General features: G+C 33.7%; 2 long non-coding RNA genes across 2 annotated transcripts in view; one reads left to right on the forward strand and one right to left on the reverse strand.

Annotated features, from left to right (window-relative positions):
- The window catches only part of LOC135435138 (uncharacterized), a 154,915-nt gene that overhangs the window by 20,405 nt on the left and 122,269 nt on the right, over positions 1 to 12,241 (forward strand). The gene's annotated exons all lie outside the window — the stretch shown is intronic.
- LOC135435139 (uncharacterized) lies at positions 364 to 3,117 on the reverse strand. Its single transcript, XR_010437342.1, has 2 exons — positions 2,749 to 3,117; positions 364 to 2,690 (listed from the first exon to the last, which is right to left on the reverse strand). It is a non-coding gene; the product is annotated as an uncharacterized LOC135435139 (long non-coding RNA).

A 12,241-nucleotide genomic window follows, 5' to 3' on the forward strand; every position in this document is an offset into this window, starting at 1 on the left:
AAGTTTCTAGTTACAATCATTTCTGTTGTTTGTATTGGTATAAAGTTACAAATTGGTATACATTCTTTTATTGTTTGCATTTCATCATTCGTATTACGTCATTTAGCTCATGAATCTAATCGAATTTTGTACAACGGTCTCTAAATTTTTTTGGAATTCCACTCGATGATTTTCGTCGAGTGTGCCAAAAATATATTTTTATGCTGAGCCTATTATGTTAAACAGTTCTTGTTTCTGTCTATTTTCTTGGTGTAGGGTTATTCCGGTGTTCCGTAGTTGCGAGTTGTCAAATTAATTATTTTAATTTATTTTCATGTGGTGATTAATAGAACTAACATCACTATTGTATTTAATAGACCTGTGGTATTGAGATTTGATTAAATTTCTTTCGTTTTTTAAATTGTGTTTTATAGTAGCGTGTAATTCTATTTCTGTTAGTAATTCGATAATGGTCTGGGTCTGTTTGTTCAACGTTTTTATTAGCTTTAAAAGGGTTTTCTAATTTTCCTTTTTGTAATGGTCCTTTTCGATATCTAGTATCAACTTCGTATTCTTGTCGGTCACCGTTCATTTTATTTATTATTTTTTCTTTTTTTCCTTGGGTATCTAAATTTGGTTGTCCGGCATATAAGAAAATGTGTGCAGGAGTTTGTCCAGTTGTGTCATGTTTTGTTTTGTGATTGTAAATGTAAAGAATTGTTTCTATTTTGCTGAGTTTATTTTCTTCGTCATTTAAAGTGTTAATTATTCTGATTTTTTCATTTATTGTTTTATGTAGTCTTTCGATGTCTGCTATTCCTGTTTTTGTTGTATTTAATTGTATTTCTACTCCTTCACTTTCAAGCCATTTTTTTAGTGCTAAGCTGGAAAATGCGCCGTCTCGGTCAGCTTTTAATAATATTGGTTTTCCTAACTGATTAAATATACGCATTAATGCATTTTTGCATTCTATCCAGTCTTTTGTTTTAATATTTTCAAGAGTAGCGAATTTTGAATAAATGTCCATGCAGCTAAGATAATGTTTGCCTTCAGAAGAATAAATGTCAATTACAAATTTGTCACGACAGTGTTCGGGCTTGGGTGTAATTTTCATTAGCATTTTTGTGTTTCTATGTTCTGATTTTGCTAAGTTGCAAATATGACATTCGTTTATTATGTTTTGTGTTAATATTTGGCTATTAGGGAAATAATAGGTTTCACAAAAAAGTTTATTTGTTTTTTGAATTCCGGGGTGTAGGAGTTTTTCATGGGTTTTCAAAATAAGTTCTTTGAATTCGGCATAGGAGTTAATGTTTTTTAATTGAATGAGACTTCGAAGAATTTTAGTATGGCTAGTGTTAATAATTTCCTTGTGTGCGTTTTGAATTATTTCAAAATCTGCATCACTGTCTATAAATATTGCACTGGTTTTTGTGCAAAAATGGTCTATTAAATATTTTTCGGCTTTATCTTTAGTCATGTTATCGTATGTAATGTGAATTATTAATTTTTTGAAGTAATTTTCTTTTTTTACGTTTGGAATGCCTTTAGAAAATATAATTTGTCTTTTAAATGTGTTTATTGGTTTCTCTGTAGTGAATATTAAATTACTATTGTCTTCGTCAGCGCTATGTTGTGTTTCTTCTCCGAAATAAGTCTGTTCTATTTTTACTCGTGATAGAGCGTCAGCTATGTGGTTTTCTTTTCCTTTTATATGTTTTGTGTCAAAGTCATATTCAGATAATTTAACTCTCCATCGGGTTAATTTTGAATTTGGTTCTTTCATTTTGTACAGCCAACATAATGGTTGATGGTCACTATTGATTTCGAAATGTCGTCCTAGTAGGTAATGTCTAAAAGTTTTTGTTGCCCATACAATGGCTAAAAGCTCTTTTTCTATGGCACTGTAGTTAGTTTCGTGCTCATTGAGAGTTCTGCTAATAAAACTAATGGGATGTCCGTCTTGAGAGAGTACTGCTCCAAGAGCTACATTACTTGCGTCAGTGGTTAAAACGAATTTACTTTTAAAGTCTGGAATTTTTAGAATTGGGTCATTAGAAATTAGTTGTTTCAATTTTTCAAAAGCTCTAATGTATTCAGGATTTTTAATGTCGATTTTTGAGTCTTTTCTAAGTACTGCTGTCATTGGTTTGGCTATGTCTGCAAAATTTGGAATGAACTTTCTGTAGTAACCGGTTAATCCAAGAAAACCTTTTATTTCTTTGGTTTTTGTGGGAATTGGATATTTGTGAATTGCTTTGATTTTATCAGGATTGGGTTTTATTCCATCCTTAGTTATGACATGTCCTAGGAATGAAGTTTCTTGTTTTAGAAACTCGCATTTATCAAGTTGTAATTTGAGATTTGCTTCAGAAAGCTTCTCGAAAACTAATTGGAGTGATTGCAAATGTTCTTCTAAGGATGTTGAGAATACAATTATATCATCAAGATATACCAGACAATGTTTATTTAGTAACGGTCGTAAAACATTGTTCATGCAACGTTGAAAGGTTGCGGGTGCATTTTTTAATCCAAATGGCATACGAAGATATTCATAGTGGCCATGTTTAGTAGAGAAAGCTGTTTTTTGAATGGAATCTGGATGCATTTCAAGTTGGTGGAATCCTTTTGCAAGGTCAATTGTAGTGAAATAATTGCATCTACCTAGTTTTCCTAAAATCTCGTCCATATTTGGTATTGGGTGCCTATCGCTTATGGTTACTTCATTTAATTTCCTGTAGTCAATTACGATTCTGAATTTTTGTTTACCTGAAGCATCTTGCTTTTTCGGTACGATCCATATAGGACTACAATAAGGAGAATTGCTAGGCCTTATGATACCTTGATTAAGCATGTCTTGAATTTGATGTTCAACTTCCTGTTCATATGCTTGTGGATAACTGTATGGTTTTGTATGTAAGGCTGAATTGTGGGTAGTATTTATAATGTGTTTTTCTTGATTACTGAAACTAAGTTGGTTGCCTTCTTTATATTGTATGTGTTGATATTGTGTCAACAAACTGATTAAATTGATTCTTTCTTCTTCATTTAAATGATCTAATCGGTAAGGGCTTGAGTTGGAAGATTCTTGGTTATCGGAAATTAATCTAATTGGATTTCTAAACTGTTTATTAGTTTCAGGATTTGGTTGGGGTAAGAAGTGGCTCTGATTTGTGATTGGAATATCGTTGGTTAGTTTATACCTTCTATTGTATAAAGTAACAGTTTGGGTTTTTTAATCTATAACGGCTTGTGCTTCTGAAAGCATTTTTTTACCAATTAATAGATCATAGTCTGAGGAGAATTGGTGTAGAAGAAATTCATTATTACCCTTGAATAGGTTATTAGAATGGACGTTAACTTTCTTTGTGATAGTTAAAGGTCCGTTGCTGGTTTGAATGAAACAATCGGTGTCATGAACTTGTAAATTGAAAACATTTGATGTCATCATATTTACAGTAGATCCTGTATCTATTAAACATTTCAGATTTTTGCCTTTATAAGTGATTACTATGTACTGTTGGTTTCCAAGGCTGGAAGCTGAAAATTTTCGGCTTGCTCGATTTCTATTTCATTTGGTTGTTCTGTCTCGTGTTCGGCTGATTGTGTGTATGTAAAGTCTGGGCTTTGTGGGTAACTTTCTGCTTGATAATATTGTGGATAATATTCAGGATAAGCAGCGCATTGATTATAGTATTCTTGTTGCATGTAATCATGATAGTTTAGCTCTTCCTGATTTCTAGCTTCATCGTCAATACTCATCTTACTCTGTCCACTTTCTGCAGGTCTAACTTGTTTAGTCGGTTGGTTGGCTACGCCAGAGTTATTGAAAGAGTTTTGTTGTGGGGTTACTTGTCCGAAACGATTGTTGTCGAATTGGGTTTGTCGGGAGTTTGGTCTGGGTGTAAAGTAGGTTGGTCTGATTGGACTAAGTATTTGTTGCATTGGTTGAGGTGAATAATTATTAGGTTTAAAAGTGTTGTTGTTAGTATAGTTGGGTGATGGTTGATGATATGGTTGTTGAATGTAAGGCTGATGGGGTCGATATGGGACATAGGGTTGATTTGGTTGAAGAAAAGTGGGGAATCTTTGAATATTTGGGTTTGGTTGATACAATGGCTTCAAATATTTTTCTTGTTTTACTTTATTTGGGGTTGGATTAAGACAGGGTTCGTTATAAAGATTTTTTTCTTGCAAAATATTAATTAGAGATCTTAAATCGGGAATTTCGCAATTTATAATTCGAATGCAAATGTTTGTGGGTAATTTTTGAATAAGGTCGTCAATGCTAGTTTTGATTAGTCGCGCATACAATGTTTTTTCGTCAATGTTATTTTCTAGTTCTAGCTTACTCATTAGTGTCTGCCTACGGTGTTCTGCTTCTTCCAGAAAAGCTCGCACGTTGCCTTTAAACGGGGTGCTCCTGAATTCCTCCAGTAGGATGTGGTTCTTAGTTTGCGTCTTGTAGTTCAGTATTAGTTGCTTCCGAAGATCCGTCCAGGTCCTCAAGTTGCTTACGCCAAGGGATAACATCACTTCACTGCTGATGCAGCGTTCCACAATTCCAAAAAGAATTGACCTCTGCCTTGCATCGTTGGTGGTGTAGAGGGCCAAAATGTAGTCGATCCGGTTGATGAACGTGTACAAAGCGTTCTTATCTCCAGTGAACTTCTCAACGTTTTTAAGTTGGTTGATCACTTGTGCCATGTTGGCATCGGTCAGGGGTGTTATTGCGTTGCCTTCCATTATAAATTTTTTGTTTTTTTTTATTTAATTATTTTTTGTTTACTTGGTTTTATTTTTAATTTTTCTTATCTCTTAGTTTTTGTTGTTTCACTTCAACTTCTCTTATTTTAGGTTCAGTTTCTTTTAGTTGTTGATTATATTTTTATTGTATTCACTTAATTTGTTAACTTACAGTTTAAAATGTTTGATTGGTTTGCACAGATAGCACTTTCGAATCTTTTGAGATAACCAGAAGTTTCTGGAATTATTTTCTCTTCGAATTCTATCGCGTCTTCTTGAATTGTTTTTCAAGTTTTTTGCACAATCCGCGGCTTTGGCAATATGCGAATTTTGGTGTACACGTCACTGTCGAGGTTTAATAAAAACTTGACGCGATATTGACCGTCGCTTGGGTTGCCTTCGCGTTGGTTGTTTTAGCGGATAACAGTAAACGGGACACAAGAATTAATAACTTAGCTATTGCATCAGGATCCACAATTTATTGTTATCCTACCGGCTGCGCCAATTAGATTTTTCTTTATTTGCTGTGAGTTTGAGTCTTATAAAAACCGCGCACAGCTCTAACGGTTAAATTGAATTAAATACAAGGCGAAATTTCACGACAAGTTCATTTATTGAAGATCAACTTAAGACTAAAATTCAGTAGAACTTATTATGCTTATTTATGCTGAGAAGCTTATTTCTACGTAAAGACGCGCAGCTGCAATTATCTGACTGAGGTGTCTATTGCTTTGTGTAACTGTACAAGTGCAGCTGCAATTATCTAGTAAGGTGTTTATTGCTTTGCTTATCTGTTTGGATGCAGCTGCAATTATCTGAATAATGTTTTATTGCTTTTGCAGGCGATAAGCGCTTGCAGATTCGCAGCTGCAATTATGCTACCTTCTTATATTTGTCCCTATAACTGTGCATATGTGCGAATATGGCACTATATATATATATATATATATATATATATATATATTATTAATAGTATTATATTATTATATATATGTATATATATATTTTTTTTTTGTTTAAAATTTTGTGTATATAAAAAATTTTGTGTTTGTTTTTTTTGTTTTCTTATATATATTAGTTGTATTATTATTATTATTTTATTTTCATTTTTTGTTTTGTTTTTCGCAAAAGAAAATCATTATTTTCTCTATTCTTTCTTGTTTTAATGTATTAAATTTTATGTATTGGTTGATCAGACCATTTTCATGAACATTTTCAGTTATTATACTTTTTTAACCTCTCCTTGTGTACTCTCTGTTTTTTCTGTTTGCGATCTTTAATTAAAATATTATCATTAACTTCTATTGTTTCTACTGTGTATGGTCCTAAATATACTTGATCTAACTTATGTCCTGATTCATTTCTTAGCAATACTTTATCTCCTATTTTTAAGTCAAAATCGGAAGTCTTTTTATCATAGTTAAGTTTCCTATAAGCCTTAGCTTTTTCTAACATATCTCTAGCTCTTTTATTTGCTATTTCTATTCTAAATTTTCTTTCCTTAGAATAATCATCTATATTATAGATCGGGTCTATTCTATTTAACTTATTAAAATCTATGAACTGTCTTGGTAGTCTTCCAAATACTAGTTCGTATGGACAATATTCATGCACCACCGAAGGTGTCGTGTTGAAACAATAAGTGAAATATTGGATCCAAACGTCCCAATCGGTTTTGTCTGCTGAAATGTATGAGCGAATATATTCATTGAATGTTGTCTGACTTCGTTCTATTGTCCCAAATGTCTGGTGGTGATATGCAGTAGAAGTGAGATTCTTGATCTTCATGTACTTGCACATGTCTGATATTACTTAATTCTTATACTCAGTTCCCATGTCCGAAATGAACGTCTTCACTGGACGGTACTTAAGTATAAAATCTTCGAATATTGCTTTTGCTACAGTATTTGCACTTTTGTTTGCCATATTTGGCAAATTGCCATATTCAGATCTTGGTAGTGGACCAACGGTGTACACTATCACATTGTCGAAGCATTTTTTGGTGTTTCAGTGTAGGTCATTGGGGTCTTTGTATTTTTCGCTGTTTTCGACATTTGGCATTTATGACATCTACGTATGTACTCTTTTATATGACGAACAATATTTTTCCAATAGTAGTGTCTTTTAATTTTCGCTAACGTTTGTATACCCTGAACCCATTAAAAATGGTTAAACAGGGTATATTGTATTTGTGCAAATGTATGTAACAGGCAGAAGGGAGCATCTCCGACCCCATAAAGTATATATATTCTTGATCAGCATCAATAGCCGAATCGATCTAGCCATGTCCGTCTGTCTGTCTGTCTGTCCGTCCGTCTGTCCGTATGTATGAACGCAATGATATCAGAACCTATAAGAGCTAGAGACTTAAAATTTTAGCTGTAGGTCCTCCTAATGCCCGCGCAGATCGAATTTGTTTACGATATTCGATTACTTGCCCCGTTTCCAAGTAATCGATAAAAATCGATATCGAAATCCTGTTTTTTGGGCATTTTCGGCAAATAATATGAGCTAGAGTCACCAAACTTGACATGTAGCTTCTAGAATAGAATTATATATCAAGTATCTTTCATTCTATACCTATCGCTACCTCCCCGCTACCACCTCAAAGCTATAAATCAAGTTAATTATCCAACTTGTATTGCCTATCAATTTAAGCCACAATTTATATGCAATTGCATTTTTGAGAATACACGAACATTCTTTATTCTATTCTACAATAAGATGTACTGTCGAAAATTTCATTAAGATCGGTTAAGAAACACAAAAGTTATGTGCGCGCGTGTTAACAGCATAGCTGCTGCGCAAATTCCAAGAATTTCACACACACATTCATGCGTGTTTGCTTTGAATTCTATCAACAGCATTGCAATTGCGATTGTATTGTTTTCTGTGCTGCTATTTTAATTGGCAGAATGAGATTTCTTTGGGACTAATAAAAGTGGGCTGTTATATTCTGACACAGATTGTTCGACAATTTTGTCGTCAATAAGTTTTTGTACTTGGGCTGTGGCTGTGAGGACTAATAATATAATTTTTAATGTAGACTGGTTCACCGTCTTTCAATCTTAGCTTTTGTTTATAAAAATTATTCGTTGAAATGGATTCGGTTTATAGTCCAAATATATCTGTATAATCAGTGCATAATTCAGTAAATTTTGCTTTAAACTGTGGTGGAAAATTTTTGGATAATCGAGACATGACTTCTTCTTTTCTACTTCCACTGTTTGTTTGTACCACATCGTAGTTCGAAAGTGATTCATAATTTAGAATATTTATACTAATTAGTTGATCGGTACTGGTTGTGTTCAGTAGTCGGACAAATGCGTTTCGTGTGGTTGCAACGGTGTTTGAAACATAAATACCAGTATGAACTTCCTGGTTTGGAATTAGTACACTATCTTCACTTGAAGATACTTCGATTTTTCGGACAACTTGTGATCTTGCTGGTATAAGTACTGTACTATTACCAGAACTATATGTTGTTGGAACATGAATCGGAAAATTTAGATTATTGGGTCTGATTATAAGCCAATCTTCTGTCGGCTTGAAATCTAATTGGCAATTGAATTTTTTAATAAAGTCAATACCTATTAATTCATCACATGGTATTGCAAATTGCAAGTCGACTATATGAAAACTGTGTGGAATTATTTATCTGGAATTATTTATCTGTCTGTATCTCAATAGGGGTTAATCCTTTGGATTGTAGAACCCCTTGGTTTATCCCTTTAATATTATTTCTGTTATCTATTTGAATGTCTTGAAAGTCGTCGGAATTTTCATTTAATATAGAAATATCGGCACCAGTGTCTATTAAAAAGTTTAATTTTTTCCCTGTTTCTACATGGTTAAATGATACGAATATATTTAAGATAAGATTGATGGTATGAACCTTTTTGTTTTTTACTGTTGTGTATCTTAAGGTTGTTCGGAGTTTCCCGAAGTGTGTTGTGTAACTCGGACATTATTGTTGTGTCCTCTGTTTGAGTTACCGTGGCCTCTAGAGTTTCCTCTATTTTGGCCTTGTGCTCTATTATAATTTTTGTTGTAACTTTGATTATTATTTCGGGAACCGTTGTTCTGATAATTACCTCGGTGTCCACGATAATTACCATCGTGTCGTTGACGGACGTACAATACAGAATTTGCCTGTCCTGTTGCTTCCGTACAACTGTTGACAAATTTTGAAATGGCATCATTCATGTTGTTGATTGTGCCTGCAAACATTATAAGTTTTACTTTATCAACTGCGCAATTTTGTGTCATAACCTTTACAGCTAATGTCAAGGTAATGGTATTTGTTGGCTAGATCCGGGCCTAAGAGACTGGGTCAATTTTTCCACCGTTTGGGTGTACTGATTTGCTGTTTTGCTCTTTTGCTGCTGATTAAAGAGTTTTGCAGATATAATTTCTACAGATTCTCCTTTTAAAACTTTGGATAATTGATTAATAATGGCAAGAATTGTTTGCTCATTACTTATCAAATTTCTAGCGTGGCCTTTAAGTTTTGTCTTGATAATGCTTACAGCAGTTAGTTCGTGAGTGCCTTTTAAGGAATCTATTAGATTCAATACATCCAAAAAACTTTGTAGATTTTCAGCCTTTCCTTCGAACTCTTGTAAGAGTGACGAGGCTTATTTTAAAAACTCTACATCTGTCTGAGCCATGTTTACTAATTTTATGTCTTCTATTTGGTCGTTTGTCAAGAGTGACTTATCAAACGTTACCGGCGTGTTTAATGCCGTTTTCGTTTAAGCTTACCAGATTATCCCTTAGACGATGTAAAATGTCTGAAGTTTGGACTCTTTGTAAGCTTGTGAGTTTATGCTGCCACTCCTTAATTAAACTCCTGATTTCATTGTATCCATATACAAGAATATCTGTGTGTTTAATTATCGTTGGTTGCAAAACTAGTGCGCTCTTATTTAGGCACTTATATGATTTGTCGAAATTCGATCTATGCAGCTTTATTTTTTCATCTATTTGGTGCCTTCCATGTGGCACTTCTTGATTTTTATATTATTTATGCAATCGGACCATTACTATTGTTGCTGGTCCCAAAATTGGGTGTTCTTCAGTAATAATTTTGACTGAGACATATGGCAACGTACTAAGTCCTATTCCCTTTTCTATCTTCTGGCAATGTCTTTACAGACTTGTGCTAGTGTCGTAAGTTTCTATATATTCTTGTTCGAATTCAAAGACTGTAATGAATTCGCTATGTAATCGCAGTACGTTTAGTGCGCGAATTTGAAAATCTGGCTCATCTCTACATGTGAGCCTAATAATGGATTCTATAGCTGTCATAGTTTTAATAAAATGTAATAAAATGTTAGAAATATTATATTTTTTCTAAATCATTAGCCCTACTCATGTAGCGTTTCCTCAGTGATTTTTTATGCAGAAGATATATCTTCAGAAGGAGGTTCACCGATGCTATTACAATGAGTATAGTTAACAGTATGTTTGTTAGCTGCAAATGGGGCGTGGTATCTACAACTTCTACCACGTTTACTACATTGGCAGTGTTATCATCTGCCTTGGATTCTTTTCCACTCATTTTAACAATGACTCTTGACTTTGACTAGGGTAATGTTTGCAAGACTATTCCCTTCTCTATTTTAGAACATGAAAATAGTTTAAATAAATAATGGTTTAATTTGCCATGTGATATAAATGTGATCTATATATTTAAAACTTGTATTTTTATTCAAGGAATAACAAATTTTTTTTTTTTTTTTGCGAAAAGTTACATTTTTATATCTTTTTTTCTTAATTTCGTTTATTTTTTGATTTGGATTTTTCCGTTTTGCTGTTTTTTTTTTTTATATTTTCTATTTTGGCAGAAGGCCTTTGTAAATTTTTTTTTATAAATTCCTACTTCGATCAACGCAGTGATCTCCTTTCTAATATTCGTGCAACTGTTTAGGTTGCACTCTGACTTGACGCACGCAACATAGTGGGCGTCATTACAATTTTATAAAAAATTTTAATTTTAAGTTTAATTTAATTTTATTCGCCGTCTTATGTGGGTGCCTGGTTGCGGCCTGCGTTGCCGGTGCAGGCCATCGCACAGGCCGGGGTGAAAAGTGGTCCCTCGCAGTCTTCTAGGCACTTCTTTGGTGGTCTGGGCAGCTGCTTTTTCTGTGGCGGTGGAATTTTTGTATTAATATTTATGGTTTTGATATTTTGAGGAGAAGCTGTTACTTGTGCTTTAAGTCGCTTTGCCTCTTCAGTGAGGAAATCTAGCTCTCTTGCTAGTCTGTTTAAATCTTCCCAAGTCCGGGGCATATTGCTATTATATAAAAGCTTCCATATCTCAGCTTTGCGTTTTTTTATACGCAGCTGTATGCCGCCTCCTTTTCTTGGTTTTTTTTTTTATTTGAATTTGATCAACGGTCGGGGCACTGACCGTTAATCTTCTTGCCCTATACTTATCTAATGTGATGCGTATGGACATTTGCGACGCACTTTTGTAACCACCTTACTCACTCAGATTATTTTAGTTCCACCGCCGTGTTTATTTCCATTGACGTCAGTTGCTGCTGCTGTTGTTGACGTTCTTGTTGTTCATTTAAAATAGAATGTAATAGTTGTTTTTTACTTTTTCCTTCGTTCACCTGCCTCCAGGCAGGAATTAGTAACCATGTCACATGTCGCCATGTGATATATAAAATGTATATATATATAACAGTTTTGATTTGATTTCAGTAGCACGTCAGTGCTGGTTGGCTTGGATATTAATGATGTCTTTATTGAATTCAGAAATGTTCTTAGCCTATGGATAACATGTCTAAACTTATGCTGTTATCAGTTAATAGCTACAAAGAGAGGAAGAGTGTGTAGCTTGCATATGCCAGTGTTAGTGAGCATATATATGTTGCTAATGATATGCGCTCAGACGGAGCGTGGGATATGCAGCGTAAGCATAAACAGTCAGCTAGTGAGGCTAGTGAGCCGCGCTGCGTAATATGAGACAGAGCCAATACATAAAGTGGCTCTGGGCTTGTTTACTGTATAATTGTTATTGTATGCAACAAAGTGCCGCATACTTTATATTTAAAAACAGGGTCTTCTGTTAAGGCATATACACACTACAATGACATAATACTTCTCCGCTTGCACATCAAGCTTGGAGTGATCTACAGCCCTAAAATATTTTTATGTGACTATTAAATTCAAAAACCAGAAAATTTAATTCGGAGCGACATGCTTGGAACTTTCGTATACCATTCCTTAATGCAAACATCAACATATATAATTAAAAATATATTCAGCTATAAAATGTCATTTTGCCCTTTCTTCGTCGATTTTAAATATTAATAAATAAAATTAAATATTAATAATAAATATTACGAGTTTTAAAGTAAAAATCTGTTCATATAAAGAACAAAAATAAAATTCTTTGGTTGAAAATTAATGATTTTAAATAAATTTGTTAATTGTGTTTTTTTCTTATCTGGGAACCCGAGGAAACCATAAGTATCCAAAAAGTTGAGTTTTATAATATTTG

The sequence above is a fragment of the Drosophila montana genome, unplaced genomic scaffold (genome assembly GCF_035044405.1).
Source record: "Drosophila montana isolate Dmon_TW-CO22-7 unplaced genomic scaffold, ASM3504440v1 contig_3519_1, whole genome shotgun sequence".
NCBI lineage: Eukaryota > Metazoa > Arthropoda > Insecta > Diptera > Drosophilidae > Drosophila > Drosophila montana.